Source organism: Zonotrichia leucophrys, chromosome 3 (genome assembly GCF_028769735.1).
Source record: "Zonotrichia leucophrys gambelii isolate GWCS_2022_RI chromosome 3, RI_Zleu_2.0, whole genome shotgun sequence".
NCBI classification, from domain to species: Eukaryota; Metazoa; Chordata; class Aves; order Passeriformes; family Passerellidae; genus Zonotrichia; species Zonotrichia leucophrys.
The window spans coordinates 60,936,555-60,959,317 of NC_088172.1; positions in this window are offsets into that span (position 1 = coordinate 60,936,555).

A 22,763-nucleotide genomic window follows, 5' to 3' on the forward strand; every position below is an offset into this window, starting at 1 on the left:
TAAAAACTTTCCAGGAAAGTACTCAATATTCTCTTATGAAAGCACATAGCAGTTCTGTGAGAGAGGATAATTTATATACAGGTTATGGTGTTATTTGTAAGAGGAGTCTCAGAAAAGCCTTAGATTTTCCATTACTCAAAATGAAATATAGAGAACATTTTGTTAAATTCTTGCATGTGCTAAAAAGGAGAAGATCAGGACTGGGAAAATGGAAGTGTCTATGCTGAAAACATAACATCCAACTTATTTCTACTGCTTCTTTAAATCACATTATTTGGCTTAAACTTATTTTCATTAATAACATCTGATTACAGACAACAGTGCCACAACTTTGAAAATGTGCAAATTGTTGTCCAAATAGTTTCAAGGTTTGATTTTGCCACTTGCACTAGTGCTGAAAATTTTACAATCCACAGGCGATTTAATTAGACCTACTAAACCTCTGAGAGGAGTAAAATCTTTATTTAAATGACTTAGCAATGGTATATTATTGGGAAAAGGAGCCCAGAATGTTAATTCCCTTTTTCTCAGCTCGAAAACTAGCCAATGTGCCCTACATTAAATTTAACATTTTCTTCTAAATTAATTTCTTCTGAGCTTCATTTATTTGGTCCTTTGGGGCACTGTCAAAACAAATTGCAAAACATTGCATTTTAGCCTGGTCATTATGCCACCTTTTTTTTCCCAATAATTTGCACTTAAACAAATTGGCATGTCTCCTTACTAAGAGCTTATTGAAGTTTTAGTTACAAAAACTTTTTGTCTCCTCAAAGAGGCCTTGCCACTAGATACAATTCATCCCACTTCCCTTCTACTCTAGTAGGTGCAGAATGCTCAATGTATACACTCAATTATCACATAGTCTGACTATATGAAAAATCCCGTTATCATCAAAGGATATCATATTGCAGGAGGGCAACAACAGAAAAATATCTATCCTCTGAAATGAAAATGAGATCATAAAGGTCAGTGACAAAATTCTGTTACCCAATTCCATAAGAATTTCTTGTACTTGATGTTCTCTTTGAAACCCATGTAGCACTATTTTTCCTATGAAGACAACTAAAATAAGCTTTAGGAAGAGAGCCATTACTCAGACTCATGCTAGCTAGCTAAGCTTTAACTCACTTCTACAGAAGCTCATAAGGTGCTCTTCTAAAAAAATAAAAAAAAAAAAATAACCTGCTGACAGGCTAATTTTATTCATTGCCTCCAGAGAACAAATGACAGAAGTTAACCTGCTGGTGAATATTTGTCAGTGATGAATATTAGTTGTAAATTCTCTTTTGTTTCAATTTGTGAGATGCAGGATAAGTTATAAGTGACAGAACAAACATATTTAGGTTGAACTGTCAGAGCTGCTGCTCTTGCCTGCAGGAAAATGTTCAGTGCAGGTTGCAGATGAGAAAGGCCCTTCCAGAATTCAAACAACTGTGGCACCAAGCTGCTTGAGAAGGGGATGACAGAATCTGCCTTGCACTGGCAGGAACATGCTCTTCTGACCTTCAGTGTTCCCAACCTGAAACTCCTGTCAACTTGTACAAGTATATTCGATTTGAGTCCTTATCATGATGGGAACTTTTTACAAAAAAGTAAACCTTGATAGAAACAAACAAAAATAATTTCAAATTTTTCTGGAACTGAAACATATTTAAGATTGTTCCCTTTGTATAGTAGAACCTGGGGCTGTTCAGATCTTCACCCTTTAGTCTCTTCCTGATTCAGAGCTAAGCTTCACCTCAGTAGAAACAGTTTCTTCACAGATCCTGTAATAGGCTGCAACACCTATGTGAAAATAGCAGTAAAAAGTAAGGCAGCTAGATGTTTTTCTGCTCCAGGACCATGCTTTTTCCATTGTGAACATGGTCTTAGCTGTTCTACATAAAGTATGGCTTAATACTAAAACAGACCACAATTATTCCTGAAGTTATGGATGTTTTTGTGCCAGAAAAGGCAGGAAAATGGTTATCAGTAGGCTATTTTGGCCACATAAAAAAAGCCTGTCTGTTATTATTGCAAAGAAAATACCCCCAGCATGGCTACAAATCCATCCCAGAATCACAGAATTACAAGATTACTCAGTTTAAGAGGGACATCAAGAGGCCTGTAGTCCAAACTCCTGCTCAAAGCAGAAACATCTTTGAGACCACATCAGGTTTATCAGGACATTATCCAGCTATGTCTTGAACACTCATAATAAATGGAGACAGCACGACCTCTCTGAGTGGCCACTTGGCCTTCCTCAGGATCCAAATCTGCTCTGAAACCCACCCAGCAGTGCAGACAAAAGACAGCTGTGCTGATGCTGCCATGTATTTTATGTGCTGCTGCTCCATTCACCCCCTGCACTTTCACTGATCAAGGCCACACTGCCCCTGCAGTGCCCAACAGCAACCTCTGCAGCTATGGAGATAATTCCTCTATATGTTAATCCAGTCACTGATGGCATCCAAATTCCGGCTCTGATAGTTGTTTCATTGCTCAAAAGAACAACAGGAAAGAAGATATCCTACCAGGAAAAACTATGGAGTGTATTTGGCAAAGATTTTAGAGCATATGGGTGAGATGAAAGAAGGCACAGCTGGTTTCAATTTTCTGTAGTGGAATTTAGCATTCAAAAGTATGGCAAACATTGGTAGAAAGAACAATTTCAAACTCAGTTTGGCATCAGACAGATGGATGGCACAGATTTGGGTCAATATACTTGCTTCAAACTCAAAACACAACTCAAATTTTCATTATTCATAAAAAAAGCGGCCCATCTGCACTCATTTGTTGGTTTTAGTTCTAATCGTGGCAATTTATGAGGCTTCCATTTACTATTAATGTTCATGTACTCTTGCAGACAAGTGCCAATACTTCCATTTTACAACAGAAAAGTAAAGAGACCTAAAATTTAAACCACTGTATTTTCTTACCTGTAAATAACACTGGAAATATTTCCCCTCAAGGAATTCACACAAAAAATATACATTTTGGTTCAGAGAATGCTGCTTAAAAGTAGATGAAGGATAGCACCTCAGGGCTTTTTTTTTAACACAGAATTATGGTTATTGGTGACAGGCATGGAAAGGTTATTTTTGTGTGAATGACTGATTGTTTCCAAGTAACATATTAGACTGCTTGGGAGGATAAAGGCAGTGGGGATGTATATGATTTTCTGAGAGCAGACAGATGGAGAAAAATTACCTAGTAACTATTTTTATGCCACCAAACTTGGTAAAGTTCGTTTACTTCTTTTCCAGCTTCCCTGAGTATACCTATCTATTTTTTACCTTATTATCTTTTCCACAAGCTACCCAGCCTACATCAGAGTGGGGGAAAATAATTTAAATAATGTTCCTTCAGTACTAACAAATACAGAAACACACCCTGCAACATCCAATGTGGAGCATCTTCTGGCCATTGTGGAAGATTTTCACTAATTGAAGAAATATAGTGAAAATCAATTTCACTAATTGCAGATGGGTTTATGATGGTTCACATCATCTAAATAAAGGATTACGGAAATTCTTGGTAAAAATCTACCAGAACTTCCCACAAAAGCCATGTGAGGTGGAGGGAATTTCAGAGATGACACCTACTTTAAGATTTTTTATTCCTAGATAGGTAGGGGGTATATGTTTTCATTCAAAGTCTTATTATTCTCAATCTTTCCACTTCTGAAAGAAAAACTTCATTTCCTCCCCTCCTTTGTGGAGGTAAATCTCTGTTTGTTTCCATCTATCTGAAGCTTTCCTCTTTGTCACCACCAGGCCACTTTTCTAGCCATCAGGTCGATTTTGCTGTGGGTTGCTGATAAGTGTGGATTTCCCATAGTGCAGATTGATAGTGAAATACAGCACAGGCAGCTGCCATTTGTCCAGGGCAGCTGCAATCTCCTGTTCGTGGGTTGCAATCCTGCACTATGTTCAGGCAGCAGAGAGTTCTTCTTCCTCACTGGGAAAGCAGCCTACAGGAGACTGCAACACCTGGTACCCCAGTTTTGCTATGACTGCTCAGTATTTTCAAATCTCCCTGAAATGCAAGAGAAAAAATGCATCTTCCACCCTGGAAGTTGCCTCTCAGGCAGGATGAATCCAAGAGAGAAAGAGGGCTTCAACTCTGACTCAGAAGGTGTGCACAGACACCATTATTATTTGTGCCAGCTTAGAATTTTTTTCAGCCGGCTGTACATATAATACTGAGATACACCTAAAGGAATTCATGTTGTCTGCAAAAGACCCTCAAGGAGGGCAAATGAAAGGTTTGTGCAGAGGGAGAGTACTCTTCGTACCTTGTTGTTGATGCAAAATGCAAATGCAGATTGATGGAATACAGTGTGACACAATTTTTTTGTGTTACTAGTGAGTTCATTCTTGTGTTAAAAGAAATGTGCTAACTTTAATAGTCTGTAATTAAATCTCTTAATTCACTTTATGTTGATGTGTAATTATTCATATGTTTTACAACCAAAGAAGAGTTTCAAACATTTTTAGAAAAATCAATATCGTGTAATCAAACATGAAATTAACACACATGTCCTTTCATATTATGCATTCAGTGCTCATAGTTATTCTGGGTAACTGCCTTTTGGAAGCTTTCTTGAAAACATATTTTTCCTTTAAGTCCAAGTCACTTCTGTTAAAGTTCCAGAAAAACTGGTATGTGAACAAAAGTGATTGCATTCCTAGCACACAAATGGTTAACCACAGCCTTGGAGCAAGAGAAAGGGCTTTGAGACGAGTTATGAAGGAGAATGCCTGTGGGAACACTGGCTCTCTCTTCTGTAGAGTGGGAAGGATTTGTATGAACTGCTTCTGACTCAACATTACCATGTTTGGTTTAGTGCTGGTGAGAATTTCTATGTATGAAAAGCTCCTCAGCTCCTCGTAGTGGTCTAATCCCGGACCTGGCAGCCCACCGGCTTGCCGGGTCAGGACAGTGGAGGAAACAAATCTCTGCTTTAAATACATAACCACAGTTACTTCTGAACTCCAATCTGTGCCACTGCATGGACTTCTTAGAGTGCCATACAGCCTTCCACTGAAGGAATGGGATAGAACAAACTGCTTGTACGCAAACGTAAAAATTCAGGTGCTTTGTGAACTGCTCCCTCCTAAATGCCCAGAACTGGCAAATCAAGTAGTGAGAGGGATCACAGACACAGTCAAATTTAAAGTTCTGAGTTACTGGTTATTGAGCTATCTTCTCATGCCTACAGTTTGCAGGAACTCAGCTGTGTTTAGTCAACTTGAAATGTCCTTTAAAGGAATTATATTATATAATAACTATAGTATTGTATATAGTTACGATAGTATCTACAAACTTAACCTTTGCTTGCATTCTTTATTTCCTTAAAAGGCCCCTATCTAATTTTTATTTCTTTTCTTTTGAAAGGTTAAAACCACACTAATATCAATAAGTAATTATAGTGACATTCATACCTCAAAGTAACAGAAATGAAATATATTTCTGTGACTTGTCTTGATAGGGCATGTGCAGATACAGGAAGGCATTCTATAATCATTAAGGACATTATGTAAAGTTCTGCATATAACAAATATATGTGTATGCACTGTCATTTAGTGGATAATGCTGTATGTGAAGCTGAGCAGCATTTTCAACCCTTTGTGGCATTTTTCCACTTCTAATGTATTTTCTTTCACCTCAAATACTGTAAAGCAGTTTCCATCTCAGTCATTTGGGATTTAAAAAATTAATTATTAATTCCTTTTTCCCTTTCTGGGTGTTCTGTCATACTTTTAGTTGTTTTCATCAGCTCCCTCTAGCAAACCAGGTGCTTCAGCATCTGGAAGGTGTCTAGCAACACCACAAAACTGAGAAAAAAATTATTCTGCCAAGAATGAGGACCTTGAAACTTGATGCCATGGCTAGATGTTTATATTTACCCTTACAGAACTGCAATTCTTGATGTGCTGTTTAAAAAATGTTCTTTTAGTGAAAAAGAAAATGAAAAATTGTAGAGATCCTATGTTTTTTTTAATAATATTTCTCCTCACCCTACTCAACTAAACTGCAACTTCTGTTAGCTCACTGAAAGCTGTATTGCTGCAAGGTGTTTTTTTTTTTGTTTTGTTTTGTTTTGTTTTGTTTTTTTGTGGGGGGAGTTGTTTGTTTGCTTGCTTATTTGGGGGTTTTATGCAGAAGAAAAGAAGAAGAAAATTACAGAATGGAGTAAGCAAGTCTTCCAGATAAAACAGAGGTGTGAAAAGAAAAAAAAATAACCACATAACCAGTGTATTTGAAGTTCTATTACTATCTTGGAACATGATTTCTTGAAAGAACAAAGAATATTTTTCCTCTAGATGTTTTTATGTTATTCCCTTATTTAATACTTGAAATGTTTTCTAGTGTAGGTTGTCCAGTGGGGAATCCAAGACAAAAATCAGTTATTATTTCCCTTTGCCTGAAATGCTGTTATTTTGTTCTGCTAGACTTATAAATTAAAAAGTATCACTGATGGACTCTCTGGGGGCCTCTAGGGGAAAGGTCTTGTCATTATGACTTGTAATAAAATAAACTCTAAAGCTTTTTCACAGGTTTTTCCTTTTCTTTGCTATCGTGCCTCTTGGAAGATGCATGACATTCTTTCACTGACAAATTCCACTTTGCTAAAAAGTACTAAGAGACAAAAATTACCATCAGAGATGGCATGTGAAAGGCAGGGATTTTCTTTTTCAGTGTAAAGGCAAGTTAGCTTGAAATGGACTCCAGATCAGACAGTTATGTTTTCACTGAAAAGTATATACTTTTACCATGTCTATCTCACGAAGTGGGTTTCCTACAGAAAATTATATCTGGCCTTCTGAATGCATTAACATGTCTCAGGTACTTTAAAGAGAAAGAGATCAAGTATTCTCTGTATTCTCTCTTACATGTATTGAGACTTCTTAAAAGATAAAAAACTGGATCCTTCCGATAAAGTTCCAGTGGTTCTCATCCAGCTCTGGAGATGAGGGAAGCTCTTCAGGGAGTTTTCTCTCTAACATGTATTTATTACCACCTACATTTAGACTTTGGTACCATTCCTGGTTACAATAGGCAGGGATAGCCATCGGTTTCCAGAGCAGGCATGCAGGGGGGTGTAGGGGGACACAGTATGGGTAAATGAAGGTGTATAGAATGTAATCTTACCCCCTAAAGAGTTGCAGCTGAACCAATTACTAAAGATTAGGAGCAGGTCTGATGTTAACAGGCCACACCTGCAGCCAATCAGAAGAAGAGTGTTATAAAAGAGTGGATTGGTTGGCTAAGGGAGAACTGGGGTTAGTTACTGCTGTGAGGGCAAGGATGAGTTAGTGCCTAGAGGAGGTGCCTACAAGAAATCATCAAGGAGGTACAAAACTCTAGCAATATGGAACCTTTGTAATATAATGACAATAGACTTCTTGAACTATAATGATAATAGGGGGGCAGGAAAAGGGTGCCATTGCCCCGCTGGTGCTGCCCATGCAGGCAGGAGAGGTCTGGCTGCTTTGGGGTTTCTTGTCTGCCCTCAGCCCTGCTCCTCACTGGAACTTAGCAGGTCACTTCAGCAGATGCCAGGGCTGCAGCAGGTTGCAGGAGACCTGGCTCCCTCTTGGTGCCAGCTGCAGGGTAAATGCTCCCAAAAGCCACCATGGTGCCAGTGACAGCAGCAGAAATGAAGATGAGTATTAATAATGGTGCAGCTCAGTCCTGGCCTGCATCTGCATTTTTCACTACTGGAGATAAACTACAATCTGCCGCACATCCTGAGAGGAATGCCATGGAAAAAACAGAATCAAGTTGGAAATAAGGCAGGCCCAGAAGCTCCTTTTCAAGTTTTTCTTAATGCAGCTTCCACTTCAGCAAGTCTGTGTTTGGGTTTTCTGTTCATTCTTTTGCTGTGACTGGGATAAATTACTGTTCTTTGGTGTCATCTATTGATTAGCGGAAGGTGTTAATGAAATGTTGATTGGTTTTAGCCTGAAGCAGGTTTTAGCATGCTATGGATCATTTCATCAGAACAAGATCTATTGTTTACTCCTTTGTGGGTCTTGGTGGGGATTGTTTTAAGGTTTTCTCTTTGTTTGTTTTTCCTCTGGCATGCTGTAAATGAATCAAGGGACCATTTTTATATTAATAACACTGTTTGTTGTTGTACCAGGGGCAAGCAAAACTGACTGATATTTATTTTAGAATGAGAAAGACAACAAAAAAGAAAGCAAACAAAGCAAAATAGATATCAAATATTTGTTTTATAGGAGAAAGGGAAAGTATCTTTCTTTATGCAACTCAAGCTGTGTTTATAAAGGAAATTAAAATATTTGTTGTTCTTGGTATGTAACCCTCTAATGGTGACATATTTTCATCTTCCTGAAAAATGCAACAAAATAACTTAGCATTTCAGAAAGGAAGGCAAGAGTCACTGTGGAAGAAAGGTAGAAAAAGAAAGAAAAAGATAACATACTCTTGGAAGGCATAGGTGACAGAATATGTGCTAATGAAGCGCTAATAGTACTAATTAAGTGATAATATCTCTAATTATCAGGAAAGAAGTGGAGAAAGTAGAAAAATTTTTATCGTAATTTTCTAACTTATTTTATTATAGCACCTCGGTGTCAGACACTGAAATTACTTTGTATTGGAGGAAGCAGAATTTGCACAGACCCTTCCTGCAGGGCAAAATCTGTTCCTGGGCAGGCTGTAGCAGGAGCTCCCCCATCTCCAGAACTAGATGACAATCAGTGGAACTTTACTTGAAGGATCCAGTATGTTTATCTTTTAATGAATATCAATTCTTTTTTTTTTTTAGGTATCTTTTGGGTGAGACATTTCTGGGCCTTTAAATGTGGCATAAACACTGAGCTACCATTTTCTGGTGTATGTATATTTAAAAGCCTATTTGCTTTTAAATATAGGTAAGTATAGGTAAAATATAGGTGAAATGCTTGGAAATGTATAATTTTATTCTTGTTTTAATATCTATAGGCCCTGTTGCTGATTGCTTAGGTTTACTTCTAATAGGGTTGCAAGAATTACTTAGTATCCTGTCAGTTTTAAGGCATCTTTCAAATTATAGCAAGCTCTATTTCATATTTTTCTTTATTCAATTGAATGGAAAAGGGATAAATTGTTTTCTTCCTTTTTTCTTAATAGGAAATATTACTTCATTGTTTTATCTACTCCTTTAAACTGCCTCACCAAATAATTGAAGGTAATACCAGGGAAGGATGGTATTGAATTTTTCCACAGGGAAAAGTATCTGACAGTGTACCTTTTGTAGTGATTCCATCCAGTGGGCTGTTCTGAGTCACTGAGATGAAAGCTGTGGGAAGTAATTTGGATTATTATGTAGTCTCACTCAACTGGCTGATGTTCTGAACAATTTCTTTGTCATCTCCAGTTAAGGCAGAGATGTGAAATATGACCAATACTTATACCTCTGCACATACATACCTACATAGATATATACAAATACATTAATATATACACATATAAACATACAGATGGTTAGAAAGGTGTTTTCTAATATGTAATCTGTCCTTTTTTTTCCACCTTTGCATAACATTTTGAAATAATATCAAGTACTTGTGCATTGTGAAACCATCATTGTTGAGCTGAAAGGTGTCTCATAAGCTTTCCCAGGCTGCCAGCAGGATGTGGATGGAAAAGCCAGTGGGCACATGAAACACTTTGTCCTTGGGTTTACAACAGATGGCTCCTGCTGGTTTCAGCCAAACACCTGGAGAAGGCTGCACTGGTGTCAGAGGGGCAGGCACAGAGGAGCAAGGAGATGAGAGGGTCCCTGTCCTCAGCCATGCCCACTTTGGGCTGAACCTCTTCGCTGACGCTGTCACTGGGCTCTGGATCCTCCTTGACTACAAAGCTGCCTGATAAGAAGTTGCTCAGCTCTCTGCTCATAATAGATAACTTCAATTTCAAAACATGTGAAAGGTCATAGCAAAACACACAGCTACACACATGCACCAAAAGTCTTCCACAATTCATTCAGTTGTAGCTCTACTCCATTACTTCCAGATCACATCCGTCACAGCCATGGCAAGAATGACAGCCAAGTCATTTCTGTCTTTAGAATAGTCTGGGGGCTTTTTGCTTTTTGTTATATTGTAGGGGTTGTTGTTGGTTGGTTGGTTTTTTTTAAATGAAAGCTTATTCATTATAATCCATGTTATAGGTAGAAAAACCTTTGACTCACTTGCAGCATGTTTCTTTAATGGACTTGATATCCATTCCCAAGATATGTTTGTCTTGTGTATTGATCCTGCAACTCTAGCTTCCATTTTATTTTCATGCTTCAGCTCCACAGTCATCTAAGAGATTTCTACATAAAAATGTCAGAATTTCAAATTATCCTGATAAGGCTTTAAAGAGATTAGGGATAGAATAGAAAAACTACTTATGTGCCACACACACACATGACATTGGTAGTGTAAGGACATATGGAGTTATGAAACCACCCTGCATGGCTGGCAGGAGCAATCCAGTTCAGTGCAGAAATCAAAAGGTGATGCTTGAACTGAAGTAGAAGAAATATAAATAAGAATTTGCAAGAATAGGGATGGTTAGGAATTTCTACAATTTTTTATAGTTTTCTTTACGATAAAATGTTTTTCAAGCATTTCCATTTTTTTTTCTTATTGTTTGTAATTATATGCTTAATATGTCTTTGTAAAAAACTCTTATTTTACAGTTGGGAAAAGAAAATTTCCATTATTATGCTAAATAAATCTAATATAGCATTTTTAAATTACAGCAATATGTTAGTATACGCCACTTGCAATGTGCATAATGTATTTTATGGTTAACTGAAATCCATGAACTTAAAAGAAAAAAAGACACAGGATAAAAATCTACTGCAAAGAGAATGAGAAAGCCAGATGATACTAAAATCTATTTATATTGGAAGATATCCAGATTTCCATTAAATATCTGAGCTCTCATGCTTCCTATATATAGATTTTTGCCTTATAAATGCCCCTCATTCCATCTCTGCTCCTTAACAGATGCAGATTATAGATATATATACACATATATATGTATCCATATTCTCCAGGCTAACTATTAAAACAATAAAATAAATTCAAGAAATAACAAATAAATTTCCTTCTAGTGGAAATTAAGGAAAGAGAATGATCTTCAGGAAGAATCTTCCTGAGGCATCTGTATTTCTACCAAGGGAAGTTGAGAAATGGGAATATATGAGCAAAACATCCTGGTGAAAATTTAGCTGCCCTATTCTTCCTCTTTAATTATTACTTTTCCTATTTTGAATTCTTAGGATGCTTATTCCTGCATGTGCTTCCCAGATGGCTGTCACACCAGTCAGATTTTACAGGGACTTCTGTACAGACCAATAGGTGTTTGGTGTGAAAGACTTTTGTACTCAAACCTTGTAATCCAAATATGTGTGGTGTAGCAGTGACAGGGCAGAACTTCAGATCAGAACAGGGCCGAAAAGTCACTTCAGCATGCTTCAGAACTTCAGGGCAGAGCAGTGACTTCAGCAGAACCAGGACTGGGGCCAGCAGTGTGCCAGACAAGGTGACATCTCAGGGGACAGGAACTGTGCATTGTTTCAGCTTTTTATTCATGTCACAGCACGAGTCACCTTGTCTTACGGAGGAGTCTGTAGGTGTCCATGTTGCATTTCATTTACTTTGTCAGCGATTACCATTTGACACTTATTCAGAGAGGGTGAATTTTGTGTCCTTTGTTCAGCATCTTCCCTTATGAATCTTGTGTTTAAGCATCATTTTTTATGTGGCCTTTCTGAGAAAAGAGCAATCAGAAAAATCTCCTCTATAGTCTGGAATCCCTTCAAGATGATGAAATCTTTACATGTTTAATTGACTTCTAACTTTATTTTGTGTAAAGTGGAAGGGATTTACTTTTGATCAGAAATGCTCTCTGCTCATTTCATACCTTTTTCCACTCAGTGTTCACTAAGTCAGTCACAGCCTCTGCTTTAAAGCAAGTCTGCCTTCAGAAACACTAACCCACCAGGTCATTAGCAATTCAGTGAATCTTTCTGGTACGCGCATCATAAAACCCTCAGGGCATTTCAATATTATCTTAGACAAAAAAAAAAAAAAAATCAAAAAAACAAACCAGAGAAACAAACCAAACTTCAGACTACCTCTTTTCAAATTTCATATATTCCTACCTAACAATCCCAGTATAATCAAAAATAGTCAGTTCACTTTTCTGTAGAAGAAAAAAGAACAGTACAATTTATCCTATATCTAACTTGGGATGGATTTTGTATCTATTCCAAAAAAATATATGTAGCACTTTTATTTTCCGCATATTCTGAAGTTTTAACTAAAGTCCAATAGACTAGTAGAACTCAGGAAGATCTATTAGGATTTTAATAAACTTCAGGAAAGATATCAAGTTCCTTGAGTTACAGCATAACAGTTCCTAGTGCAAATACTTTAATAACATGCTTTTTTTTACAGTGTCATCCTATTACTCAAATACTTCAAAGTTTCTTACTAAAATAATTTTCACATGCATAAGGAATGCCAGGTAATCCTTAGTCTAACCGTGGACCAAGTAAAGAATTTTTCCTTCAGGCTAATACATGAAAATTCATACCTCTACATATAAGTATTTGTTGTGAAACTCTATGAGAGGTCCATTTTAATGTTTTGAAGTTGAATTTTGAACATTGATAATCTGTGTATGACATAAAAGCAGGAGGTAACCTTCCAATAACTCATATTGGAAAAGGAGCCCTGGAAACATCCTGGAGAAAAAAAAAAATCTTTTCTCTCAGGTGCATTTGCCTTGCAAAATGTGCAGACGAAGGCTAGCATGAGAATACATGTTTTTGTCAGCAACCCCATGACCAGAGGCTCATGTTCTGCTCTAATCCTCATTGACTGTGTTTCCCAAGCTTGAGGACCATATGTCGTGTTAGAGGTCACCTTGGTCAGGGCAGCTCCACCTCCACCTGGCTTGTGCAGGCTAAATCAGAGGGTGATGGGCAGAGCTACTCCACCTCCCTGCCAGGGAAGTGGTAACGATTCACACATCAACCTCCACCCTGAAAAGACATGGCACTTACCTTTTAATTCTTGCTTCACCAAAGAACTGCAATTACTCAAGATGGCTGGTTATATCCACAAATTTATATTCCCATATTCTTCAGTCTTAAAAAGAGTTCCTTCTTTCCCTTCTTTTTTCTGTACTTTCCATTCCACCACTAGTTGCAAGCTTTTCTGCCATTTTTAAGGGATTTTTTCTGTGGTTTTTTTTTTTAATTTATATAAATACTGCAGAAATATTTAGTTACATTATGGTCATGAAACACAAATTTTGAGTGGTAGAATGCTAACCTGAATTCAAAAAAACTTGCTCTATCTTCCCTGTTCAGGGTAATGCAGAATAATTAGGAGTTATAATTTGTATTAATGCCCATTGTAACAGTGTGTTCATCCATAAAGGCTTCTGAAAAGTGGTTTGGTCATCTGCTCCCCCCTGCCTTTGGCTCTGCTGGACTGGTTTACAAGAACAGACTTTTTTAAATAGGTCCTTTTTTTTCCCTCAAGAAGGCATTCATTACTTTTTTACAAAATCCCTCAGAAGGGGGCTGCTGGAATTTCTCCAGCAGCAGACCCAATAAAAGGGCACAGCCTAAAAAGTTTATCATACTGAATGCAGTGCCTGGAGAAACTGAGAAAACCCACTGGGGTAATAGTAATCACTATAGGAGGTACCACAGTTTTGTAATAGACAGAAAGGACCTATAAACAGCTTGGGTTAACCATGAATTAAAAAACATATTTTTTGACCATGCAATTTTTAATATCCAATTAGATTTGGGTCTAATATGTGATTACTCTCCCTTTTCTTCTTCTGGACAAAAGATACGGTAATTTTTCTCAAATAATTAGGACTAATCATCACCGCAGCACCAAGGGTGTGGTCAATGTCCCACAGTGCCCTCCATCCCACATGATGAACATATCAGCATCCAAAGAAAATTAAATATTTCTTCATCTTTAATACGTGCTTTCACTTTTTTTCTCTTTTCTTCTTTTATTTTTTAATAATTTTTTATAGTAGTGTAAGCTTTTGGAAGCCCTCCAAATATTTCAAACTTTGTGAGGAAATTAGTTTTCAAGAGAATCTATCCTCTGTAGTTGTGTGCAAAATCACTGTGAAAAATATTCTCACAGTTGTCATCTATAAAGAAGTATTTTATTTCAAAATCTCTGAACCTGGCTAACCAGGATATGTTGGTACAAAGTCAAAACATGCTGTCTTCCCATGATATCACTGACATGTTGGATTTTTTTTTTAATTGTATAGGAAGCTGTGTTAGTGAGCAGGCTTCCATTTCCATGAGATTTCTGATGGTATCAGCTGACTTCTGGTATCAGTGCTCTTGTGACACTTTGTGGATTACCTAGGATACTTGGAGCAATCCAATTCCACCTCTCAATTCAAAGGTGACTGCCCTTGGCCTTTCTCTCTGAGAACTCAGGACTTTGTGTTCTTGCTGTTATTTCTCTCAGGTCATCTTCAGCAATTTTTTCTACCTCATGTAGACCACTGGCTCTTATAGGTTTCTAAAATAACTCTGATAAATTCCTTGGTTGGATTTTGGATGCTTTTTTCTTTTTTCTTTTTTTTTTTTTTCAGGTGAAGTAGGAGGAAGTGGTGATGTCTTGCTGTTTCAAGAACATAATTTCTTGAAAATAAAACTTATGTGGAAATGAAAGCTGGTTTTGTATACATACTCTTTTATGTAACGCTCACCCATCTTTTGCAAGGTTGCCCAAAAAAGTGCCAAGTCCTAGGGAACAGATTTATTTTCATTACTATTTTGTACCTGTGGATTCTCTGAGGATGTCTCTCTTTAAGATTATGGTAGTACTCACACAAGTCAACATGATTATTTCTAAATAATTAAACCTGAATATTTCAGAATAACCTGTGACTATTTTTTCAGTGCTTGATTTTCATTGCCTCTCAACACCTGCCATACTGTCTTTGATTCATGCAAGAAATTAAAATGTTAAAAATTAAATTAATTCTTTAGAATATCCTTGTAAACACGGTACCAGATTTTTCAAATTTTCTAGGTTTTTGCTCACTAAAACACAGAATTCCTGTGTTTCTTTATATATTATGGTATTTATTCCTGGAGTGAGATTCTTAAACAGTTGCCATAGTTCTCTTCATTGTGGTAAATGAAACAATCCAAAAATGCAAATGCCATTCAAACCATGTTCTCTGCAATATTTTCTGAATCCTCCTGGGTGAAAGGCTGTTGTGTGAGTAAGTCTGTCATCATTACCTGTCTCCAAAGTAGGGATGCAGAAGATGTTCTTAGCCAGCAGTCTGATTATGCCAAATTCCAAAATAGTTGACAAATTGAAATGAGATTTGCTACTGGCCTTCTATCAACCAGATGATGAGAATTGCATCCTTTGAGCAAACAATATTGTAGGCAATTTACATGGAAATTAGATATTTTTAAAGCATTTTAAGCTGTTTTACTATTCATAAGAAAACATAGTACAAAAGGAATGACAGAAAACCACTGCCCCTGCATGAGAATATTGTAAGTGTGGTGTTTCCAAGACATATCATGCAGAAACAAGTGACGATTTCCTGATGGGCAAAGATATCACAGGATGTTTGAGGAAAATTGTAAGACTAGGAAATCTAGATATAAGATTAAAATGACTCAACTATTATACCAGAGATATGATAGACTAAATTAATAGCGAACTATTAATGTAAAAGCATGTAATTTGAACAGCTAGTATTGTTATTCAGACAGCAAATTAAAATTAAGGGACTGAGGCATTTGTGTTCTATCTGTCATGACGGGTGCACTAAAACATGTTGCAGATTACTAAAATAATTAGTTAATGAAATAGCATTGTCTTAGCATTGTCTTTGAATATTCAGTAACAGTAAAGAAAATGGAAGAGTGGCACTTGCTTTAGAAAGGATAGAAAAGTAGGAGTTTGTGACTTGAAGATATAATCATATAGATTTTGACCTCTATGCAAATATTGAAACAGGTAAATTCTGAAAATGTAGACGGAAAATAATTAAATGAGTCATGTTCAGTCTGGAAGAGAAAACAAGCAAATAACATCTGGTGAATCTCAGAAGCAATCTGTGGAAATGATGTTTAGATGGAAGCACTGCAGCATGGATTCAGTGACTGGACAAACCTTCCTGACAGAGTAAGTCTTAGTGTACAAGAACAGAAGGATGTGCAAGTGAGATTCTCCAGAGGGTAATATTTCATTAACAAGCAGGATGAAAGAATAGAGATTGCACGAATTGCCTTTGTAGATGCACCCAAGCTGGAAGTGGCTGCTGAAAGATGATCTCAAATTAAAAATGAGTTTGTCAAACCAGAGACAAAAAGAAAACAAAATTCAAGCAGTAGAAGAATCTGTGCTTCTGCAGAAATAGTTGCTCATGCTGGATTGGGAACACCTAGCTAAACAGCAAAAAATATCCTGAGTGTAATAGCAAATCATATTTAAACATGAATTGACAATATTATATGCTGCAATATTGTGTTGCAGCATTAAGCAGATCCCATGGAGGGATTTATACCCAGGTCTACATCTATAGGACAGTCAATAATCCCTTCCTTATACAGCTTGGGGAAGGTCTCAGCTGGAGCACCTTGTCTATATTCATCACTTTGAGACAGACACAAACCAGATGGGAAGGCATCAATCTGGATGGATAATGGCCATCAGAAGATGAACAGCAATCATCATAGTCTAGGAAGTCTGATGGCATGAAAAAAGGATCTGCAATTTAAATTATTTCTAGAGGAAAGCAAGAACAGACTGTTAAACTTCTAAAATGCACCAGTGAACATGAAGCGTGGGTAAATACTGAAAAGATTTCCGGGGGAGGTCTAGTACTTTTGTATCAGTAGATTTTTAGTACCACCTTTCAGCCTCTCTCAGGTCTCTGATTCCAGTTTGATTGTAAACTGGCATGCATATTTCTGCTGCCCTTCATCTGTTAATTCTTATTACACAGAATACAACAGACAGGTATTTATACCTGTTTGAATAATTATTTCTCAATAATTCTTTCAATAATTTCATTCACAGAAAAGCAAATCTCAGAATTTATCACTGTACTTGACAAGTGCAGGAAGCTCACTTGAATACCATAGTGTTTGGAATCAGGATTTCATCTACACCTTGGATACCAAGTAGCAAAACTTGGCCATGGTGAAAATAGAAAGAAATTTCATTGAATGAATTAGTTCTATCTTCTTCTGGATTTAATTTATTCATTCTTTACCCATGAAGATAACACAAAAGCAGAAAAAAATCAAGCATGGAAGAAGGTTTTCTGATTACTGCTTGACCTCTTGCACAGCTCTCACCTTAGTGGGAGCCAAGTAGGACAGTCAAGTGATATGGGACACTTCAGTCTTTGCTGTATTTTTTTTCATAACACTGGTGACAGGAATATGACCAATCGATGCTTCCTCTAGTCTGAGATCCATGGTTAGGTATAATGCTGCAAAGAGATGCCATACATTGTCCAGTTCTGAGGTCTGTTGGGAATAAACCTTACAAACTCTGATACTTGCAAGAACTTTCTGGATCCTGATTAGCAAGAAATGTAAAGCGTTCTTTGGCATTTAAGAGAATGTCAGTTTTAGGAAAAAACCACCATACATATAGGGGTGTGTACTATAGGATAAGGTTTAGGCAGTAGAAAATGATCCAGTTCCATACCATATAAATACATAGAATTTTATTTAATTAAAACAGTTTGACAGACTTCTTCATCACCTTAAAGGTCATAGTCAGATAGCTGATGCAGTGAGAATCAGATGCAAAGCCAAATAGTGCAAAGAAATCTAGCAGAAAATGATGCATAAAGATGACTCATGCATCATAAGACACAAGGAGAAGGAATTAAATAAAGAAAATAAAACTGGAGAAAATCAAAACAATAATGATTTAAAGAAGGGAAGATTGAAATTTCATGAATGCATTGAACAGCTAAAATATCTTCAAGATTAATTTTCTCAAAATGAATAATAATAAATATTGTTAATTATAACTAAGGAATTTTTAGTCTAAAAGCCATCCTATTTCAGAACTTTTTTAGGAAAGCAAATCACTGTATATCTTCCTATAGCAACAACCTGTGGCCATTCTCTGGATTCTCTGCATTCTCTCATGATATTCTGCTGAGATTTCTGTCTGTAGAATCCTCTAAATTTTATTTACCTCAGAAAAGCTTTAGTTTTGAATATAGAACATTTAGAACTATGGATTTATGTATCCTTTAAATGTACTTAAAAAATTCAAAATAGACACAGTTTTGTAAAAACAAAAAAGTATATTCAGTACTATCCATTCAGGGCTTTTTCTGGTTATTTCAGGAACACTTTTCACTTAAATTTTCTGTTGATCACTGAAAGCTTTGGTATCCTTAACCTTTGCAGAGGTTGAAGGTGGTGACCACATAACATCTCTGAACTCTCCATGGCATTTGATGGCACTCTACCCATATCTCCTGTCCACCTGATAAATAATTGAAGCTCTATGTCATGCATCAGAGTCATGTGCCAGATGTAGAAATAATTGACAGTGAAGACTCTAAGTGAATTAAGTGGGTGCATTTCATAAGCCCATATGGATCAGAAATAAAAATACACTAACTGACAAAACTGATGAATGGTTTAAAATAGCAGGGAGGGGAAAGATTGAATCTGCATTCTATCACATACTGCACAGTAACTTATGTTGACACTGGTTTCTCAAGAAATGTCAGGGCACTTTCATTGTATCTGACTTTTTCTCAGATATTTTGGCAGAAGTTCTGGAAGAAATTAAATCAAGTGAATCTAATTGAAAATACCATCATAAAATTGATATTTGGAGCTCATCTGATGGCTTAGTAGTTGCAATACATTGGAAAAACCATCTATGTTGAGGATTCAAACTTTATTACCACAACACTGTAAAATACTGATCAGATTAATAATTCCTCAGCTGTTCAGCAAAGATGGTTGCGTGCACTCATAAAATCTTCAGATACAGATGATATTTAGATAACTCAGAGGTGAAAAATGAAGCAACTCCCCTTTCTTAACCCCCAAACCTCCCCCCACAGATTGCCTGAGCATACAAAAACAAGAACAAAAGACAGAGTTTTAGGTTTGCCTATAATCAAGATACTTGGTTCTTCAATTGATTCTTGTGCAGAAAAGGGTAGAAAGTATCTCATTTGCTGCCTTCACAGTGGTCTCTACACCCTAGATTTGGATGTTAACTTGACAGTGGGCTAGATATTCCTGATGACAGAGCTCCTACCAAAGCTCTGCTCCCAGTGGCTAATTCATTTTGGAAACTTCCTGCCCTCTTCTGTTCATTTTTCCAATTTCCCTTGTCACAGATCTCAGTATCTTTAGCTGCTGCACTTGAGAAACTACAGAACATAGGAATATTTGTAGGTGATTTTTCTTAATGCCTGAAGATTTCAAGGAGAGGAAGGGGAAATACATGCTTCCTGTTTTGTTTTTATTTCAATTCAAGCATGATTAATTCTTACTGTCAAATTGAAGGCAGTTTTCAAAAGATACATTTTGTGAGTCACTGGATTAATTTCATTAACTTCACTTTGCATTAACTAGATAGTTTATGTCAAAATGTTAAAATAATATTGCTTCACTATGCAAGCTTGATGAAATGCTTCAATTAAAAGTCTCTGAGCCCCTCAAAAGAGCCAGCAAAATAAGGAAGACTAGAGTAGATCTCTCCAGAAATGTGTCATATTCAAATGAAGAAAGAGAGGAGCTAACATTTAAAATTAATGGCACCTTTTGCATATCACTTTTGAATGCATTATATTCTAATGGAGACAGAAAAGAATTAGAGGAAAATGTCTGGGTTTTCGAGTGGTGTAGAAAACAGTTGAGAGGTCTCCTGGTAGTATTACATGTTTCTCAATAGCTTCTGTTTTTCACACCTAGATTCTCTTGATCTTGTGGGAATCACTGTTTTATTCTTTGTTAAAGGTGTTTTCAGCTCCAAGATTGAAGAGAAAAAATGTCTAGATACATGAGTAGGTTCAAATGCATCTCTGTATATGGTTACAATAAATGCACCTGCTTCAATTTTTTTCTTTAAATTCCTCAAATCCAAGAACTCTCAGGCTCTTTGAATATTTGGAGCTGACAACCATTTAGGTATAACTGTGATCTTGTTTCTACATTCCTAATGTTTTGTCATGTTTTAAAATTCTAAATACAGGAAAAATGTATCCTGAAAAATGTAGGATAATTTCTTGTCTATTACATTTTTGAGAGGCTGCTGATCTCATCATACTTTAATTAATGTTTGCTCTTTATTTTAATGTGATCAGAAGGGCTCCAGAAGGAATAGAAAAATAATAAGGATGGACAGTTTGCTGAGCATCTGCCAATAATTTGATTGCTAACAAGAAATAAAGTAGCACTCAAGAGAAGAATGTACTTCCAAAGATATTTGAATTGAATTCATGTTTTTCAGATACTTACTGGGGAAGATAAAGTCTGTTTTCCCTATTAAATGTTCCTAGAAGATTTCTAATTTTCATATGTTATTTTTTCTTAAATTCATTGTACATGGAAGGAATTTTTTTTTTTTTTAATATAGAATCTCTGATCCTAAAGCTGTCTGGTGTAGGCAGAGATGCAGAGATGAGTTGCTGCTGATGGGGTGGCAGCATCAAATCAGGTTTTGGCTGCTGCTTTGGTAACACTTCTTTCTTCCCACAGTTACAGATGTTCAGGATTCTTCTATACTTCCCTTCCTCCTTTGTGTTTCCTCCACAGTCATTTCTGTGCATGCCATTTGCAAGCTCTGTGAATACTCATGTTACCTCAGACAATCATTATCCAGGCACTTTTGTCAAGGCTGGGCTTTGTAAGCATCCCCAAAATGGTCCTTTTTTAAGAGAAAACATGAGAACAGGCCCAGTGATGCATATATTCCTCTCTGCTTGAGCAGCCCATTCTTGTCACTTTGCTACCTCTAATTTCCAGATATTGATGAGGTTAGAACAAATATCATGTTTGACTGACTTACTTCTAGTGTTATTCTAGGGTCCAGGTTTTTTGTTTTCTTTGTTTGTGCATTATTTTCGTTGATTTCTTAAATGGAAGCTTTTTGTATTTGTCCAGTTTAAGTGCTAAACAAAGTTTTTTTGATAATTGTCAAGGTAGTGAATAAATAATGTGCATCAAAGGGTATTATCTGGCTTGCAATATTCCATGGTTATTGTAGTGCTGAGAAAAGAAATGGGAATTATATCCCAAAGGATGCTGTGAGTCTACCTGATCATTTTTGCCTGCTCTGGTGGCCTTCCAAGAGCTAGTTTGATCACTGTTCTGCCAAAAGAAAACTTGTCCTGGCCTGACAATGTTTGGCAAGGAATGGCTTTCCATGGAACATCCCCTGGTTCCAGAAACATCCAGAGCTATTCAGAGCTAGCACAAATTAAAAGTCATTATTCCCTCTTTACATAAAGGGGGCTGACTTTGAGCTAGGTGAACTGAGGGTTTTTTAATTTAAATTAACTGCTTTGAATAATCTGAACAATGCTATTTCCATTTTTCCCAAAAATTTTTTATGTAAAACAATAGAGTGTGATGAACATTTGAATTGTGCATCAAAGTGGCAAGGACCCATGAGGCCCTTAGTAAGTCAGCAGGAACATCACTACTTACAAGACTTAAAAGACAATTACTTGCTTAGAAGAAGGCATAAAATCATATAATCAATGCTAATCTCCGAATGCCTTGTGTAGTGATCGGTAGCTGAATGTAAAAGAGACCAGATGTGGACACAAAAGTGTCCTTTTCATCCAACCTGTTATTAACTTGAGACTGATCAAAGTCAGAAAATTCCTGAAATTATGTTTCAGCTATGAATTGTCAGTGCACAGTGACAACCAAAATCACTAACCAGAACATTATGTCCCCAAAGAAGGAGTGTCTCAAAATAGTAGAACTGATTTCTCAGACATTTATATCAAAAGATATGTTTCTTTTCTACATGCAGTAATGTAAGTGTGAGTGTTCTAACTATGGATTTCCATAAGCACAGAATGTATGTCATCAATGATAAAATTCTCATTTCTTTCTTCTCAAAATCACACCCAGTATTTTGAAACAACAGCCAAAAATTCTCATACTGTCAAATCAATTATGCTTTCACTAGTGTTCTTCTATGTTTCCAAAGCAAGAATTAATGCAATTCGGAGTTTGCATAAACAGTTTCTTCCATTAAAAATAAAAAGAGACATGTCCCAAATTGAAAAGCATCTTTCTTTCAGCCTGGACTTATATGCTGTCTTAAGACGGTGACAATAATAACTATGTTAGAACATAGCAGTAATACTGTTTAAGAGTGAAAAGTGAAATTTCCCATGATGCTTTGCTTGTGATCCATATTAATAGTTTTTACTCTGTATATTTGGCCAAAACTGTGCTTCACTTTATTTATTTCTCCTTGAAAGCACTTTTGCACTTTACTAGTGAAACAGGGATAATGTCTAACAGAAATAGTTGAGTCTGGCTAGCATTCATTTTCACATTAGCTTAAGCTAGTGAGCAAAGAATTAGGATATTTATATCTGACTAGATATTTTACAATATTTTGGAATAAAGGGGCAGCGTACAACATATAAATGCTGGAAAATTGATCTGTAGTTTTTGGCCACTCAAATATTTTATAATTTGCCTATTGGAACAGAAAATAATCTGCTAA